Here is a 4,695-nt window from a genome sequence, read left to right as displayed (position 1 = left end):
ATATAAAATAACGATAGCGACACTGGATGCTTCGGAAATACCAATGTCATTCGTGTTTATGTTTACTGCATCTTTATCAAAAGCTGAATTGTTGAAATATTAGAAAGATAAATAACACTATAAACTAACGATTATTATTTTTAAATTGTTTTGGAAGTGAGACATTTTAATATGCATGTGTTAAACTGCAATAATTTTAATTATCAATAATAATTATAATTAACAACAAACAAGCGTATCATTTGCCATTTTCATTTTTAGTTTTTAGGATCCCCTACGCTCATTTTTAAAAATTATGTCTCAACAATAATAATATATGCCCCTTTTTTTCTTTTCTGGCCAATCGGTGGTTTTCTGTATTTCTTAATGTTGTCCGCAGTTGTTTGTTTTATTTAGTTACTTCCTTATAACTTATCCTTCGGTTTTCATTATATCCTTTAAGTTCTCTAAATTGCTTTGCTCTTTCGTTAATCTTTTTCTGGTACGTTCTTCAAGTGCCAAGTGCCTTCTGTTTTAATTAAATATAAAATAACGACAGTGACACTGGCTCCTTCGGAAATACCACTGTCATTCGTGTTTATGCTTACTCTTTAAGTTCTCTAAATTGCTTTGCTCTTTCGTTCATATCTTCTTCTGGTGCGTTCTTCAAGTGCCTTATCCCTTGTGAGCGTTGACTATTAACATGGCAACTCTGGTCTTACTTACGGCACTTCTGAATAAAATAGGGATGGTCACAAGCTCGAGCTTAGGTGTCTTCTCCTGCCCGGTCCTCGCTTACTTTCTATTTTCGTCTGGATAATCAATTGTAGTAGACAGTATTTATCGTGTCTCAATAGGTGGCCTAGATAAGTTTTTTGGTTTAATTGTGGTCACGATTTCTTTCTCTTTTCCGATTCTGTGGATTACCTCTATGTTGGTGACATGTTCTCTCCAGATATACAAAGAATATGCGTCAGTGCTTCTTTTTAATGTTTATTTTATTTTCATTTCTTTATTGTTTTTTTCATGAGCGTCTCTGTCAGCGTCCAGACCTCCACACCGTATGGTAAGACCGGAAAAATGTAGCATTTAACTAAATGTACTTTAAGGGGAAGAGACATATCCTTGCTTATGAGGAACTTTTTCATATTGATAAATGCTGCTCTAGCTCTTTCTATTCTCGCCTTCATTTCTGTGGTTTTTTCACATTTTGCATTTACGTTGGTACCAATACCAAGGTATACATAAGATTGTACATGGTCAACTCGTATGTTGTTTATCCGTACCTGTCCAGCAGGTTGTTACTTTTTGCTTATCAGCATCCATTGTGTCTGCTTGAAGTTGAGGCTCTTTCGTTAATTCCACTATTTCATACTGGTAGGGGAGCAAAGTATGCTAAATGTGCAGTCACTCGAGCGCTTTGGAGACCTATTGGGTTGTGAGGAGTACGTTCTAAAACCAAAAAAAGTTAAGTAACATTTTCCATTTTTGTGGGCGCTTGCCATTTTTTAATTTAATTTTCCATTTCCACCAATCGTTTTTTCCGATTATAACGCCATCTATGCATAATTCGAAAAAATGTTTCGAATAAAAGTTACTTATTTTTTCGTAAGGAATCCAAATCTGCAATAAAAAATGGGGGCTCCTATTTAAGATTTTAAAGTAACCCCGCACCCCACCTTCGTAGGGGTCATGTTTAGTGCCATTCGATAGACTTTTTAAAAATATTAAATAAGTGTATTTTACAGTTTTTCGATCTGATATTCATTTCGCGAAATATCGCGGGATTCGTATTTAAAATATTAAATTTACCCCCCACCCCTCTCCGTGGGAAGTTGTGTTTAGTATCATTAGATAGATTTTTAAAAAATATTGGCACATATTTTTTAGTTTTTCGATCTGTCATGCATTTCGAGAAATATTCGCTATTTTCTTGTGAAATTTTGGGACTCGCCCATTTCCTTACGCCCGGCTCAAATCGTCAGATTTTTTAAATATACACTCTTTTGCATGTACCGGGTGTCCCAATAAGAATGGCTCTCGGCCATATCTCAGGAACCGTTTATAGTAGAGCTTTGAAATAAAAAATTTTATAACAAAAGTTGCCTCATTTTTCATTATGAAAATTATGAAAATAATTTCCAGGCTTTTCCTGAGGCAACTTTTGTTATAAAATTTTTTATTTCAAAGCTCTACTATAAACGGTTCCTGAGATATGGCCGAGAGCCATTCTTATTGGGACACCCGGTGCTTAACTTACCTTATCTTAATCTGACAATTTCGAGTTTTTTAAGGATAGATTTTTTTTTCGGGCCCCCCTTAACGAATTCCCCTGTGTTAAAAGCCAATATATGGTAGAGGTACATATGCAAGGTACCAGGTTTCTCCCCATATGATAATCTGACGCGCTCAAGTAACTGCAAAAATCCCCGCTTGGGCTCCCCTACCATACCTCATTATTTTATTTTTTATGTCAGTCATCATATCCTTCATTAGTTTTAACAGCTGACCTAATTTAGTAGGTAACGTTATATTTTTTGCTGGCAATCTGATATTTTTTTAAATCTTGGAAAAAATCATTCTCATTCTGATCTTCATTTGTTCGTCTCGTGTAGTACTGATCATTGCTTTCACGTTCTACATTTCAAATTACACACCGCGAAAGAAACCAGACCCAAGTCAACCTGTCATATGATTAATTTCTGTCATTGGCAATCAAAACTATTCGGTGACTTAAAATTTTAATGTAGACATACTTGTATTTTCATGGCCTCCCCCAGCATCCGCATTCAAGTATCTCTGTCACTGGCTACTCTCCTGCACGTGTCCACCCTCAATATCTCTTAAGCATCGGTTTCCACTTCGTCTATCCATCTTTTCCTTGGTCTTCCTACTGACCGACGTCCTACCATAGTTCCGCTAAGCGTTCTACTAGGTGTCCTGTCATTATCCATTCTTTTAAGGTGACCTGCCCAGCGCAATCTTTGTATTTTTGCATAGTTATCTATTAATATAGGTATAAATCTTTGTAATATTGTATAAATCGTTGTTCAATGGATTGCAATATCCTCTTTAATCATTCTTTCAAAAGTATTAATAAGGTTTATTATCTTTTCTGTCATGATCCATGTTTCTACGCCATATGTTGCTATTGGTCGTATGATGGTTTTATATATTTTAAACTTTATTTCCCTCTTGATATCTTTGGATCCAAACACCTGTGACAGAGAGAAGTATGCTTTGATAGCAAGCATTATTCGTTGCCGTATTTCTTCCTCCTCGCTAACGTCCTCAGTTATCTGTACACCCAGGTATGTGAGCTGTTTTACTACCTCCATATTACGGACATCTATTGTCAAATTCTGTAAATTTTGTTGTTTCTTTGCATGTATCAGGGCTTGAGTTTTATCTACGTTGACGGCTAACCCTATTTCTTTCGCATTTTCTTCAAACTCCACATAAAATTCTGCGATGTCTATTGCCGTTCTGTCCAGCAAGTTAACATCATTTGCTTAGACTTTCTTCTTCTTCTTCAGCCTTCAGTAATTCAACTTTGGACATTGGGGCCTCCCCCAATTCAATCCAGTGTTGTCTATTTTGCGCCACCTGTTTCCAGTTGTGTCCTCCAAACTTCTTTATGTCATCGGCCCATCTCATTTGTGGTCTTCCTCTACTTCTTCCTAACCACGGTCTCCATTGTTGTATTTCATGATTCCATCTTTTATCCTTCAGTCGGGCGTTGTGTCCTGCGAAGCTCTATTTTAATTTGGCAGCATGTTCTCCTGCGTCTTTTACTTTGGTTTTGCTTCTAATCCATGTATTTGTTTTTTTGTCTATGAGCCTCACCCCGAGCATTGATCTTTCCATCGCTCTCTGTGCCTTTACTATTTTATCCATATTGGCCTTGGTGAGTGTCCACGTCTGTGAACCATACGTAAGTATAGGGAGGATACACTGATCATAAACTCTGGTTCTCAAATATTGTTCTATTTTAGTGTTTTTTAAGATCCAACTCAGTTTTCCAAATCCTGCCCACGCTAACCTTATTCTTCTAGTAATTTCGGCAGTTTGATTTTCTTTGTTAACTTTAATTATCTGTCCCAGGTAGATGTACTCGCTTATTGTTTCTAAATCTATGTCATTCAACGTTATTTTTGTAATGTTCGGTGTATTCGTCATTACTTTTGTTTATTCCAAGTTCATCTTAAGACCTACTTCTTCCGAAGCTTGAAATAGTTGCGTCATCATGGTCTATAATTCTTCGAAACTTGTAGCGAATAATACAATGTCGTCAGCATGTCTTAAATGACTCAGCTTTCTTCCATTAACATTTATTCCTTTATCTACCCAGTTAATGTCTTTGAACACGTCTTCAAGTCCCAGTGTGAACAGCTTTGGTGAAATAACGTCTCCCTGGGGAACTCCTCTGTTGATTGGTATAGCTTTGGTTTTCTCATCTATTTGTATTTTCATTGTAGCTTTCTTATAAATATTATGTATGAGCATTCTACATCGAGAATCTATCCTGCAGTTGTTCATAACTCTCTCTATTGCCCAAAGTTCTATGGAGTCGAATGCCTTTTCATAATCAACGAAGCCAATGTATAAGTTCAAGTGATATTCATTGGCTTTCTCTATTAGTGTTCTGACTGTAAGAAGATGATCCGCTGTACTGTAACCCTTTCGGAATCCTGCCTGCTCTACCGGTTGATAGCT

At 36.5% G+C, this 4,695-nt stretch overlaps 1 protein-coding gene and 1 long non-coding RNA gene across 2 annotated transcripts in view; one reads left to right on the top strand and one right to left on the bottom strand.

Moving 5' to 3' along the window:
- LOC114338117 (protein toll) overlaps positions 1-4,695 on the bottom strand; it is a 123,972-nt gene that overhangs the window by 35,498 nt on the left and 83,779 nt on the right. The window lies entirely within an intron of this gene.
- The window catches only part of LOC126886836 (uncharacterized), a 52,133-nt gene that overhangs the window by 26,136 nt on the left and 21,302 nt on the right, over positions 1-4,695 (top strand). The window lies entirely within an intron of this gene.

The sequence above is a fragment of the Diabrotica virgifera genome, chromosome 6 (assembly GCF_917563875.1).
Source record: "Diabrotica virgifera virgifera chromosome 6, PGI_DIABVI_V3a".
NCBI classification, from domain to species: domain Eukaryota; kingdom Metazoa; phylum Arthropoda; class Insecta; order Coleoptera; family Chrysomelidae; genus Diabrotica; species Diabrotica virgifera.
Note: the sequence above shows the minus strand (reverse complement) of the source record. Positions and strands in the feature narration are given on the sequence as shown.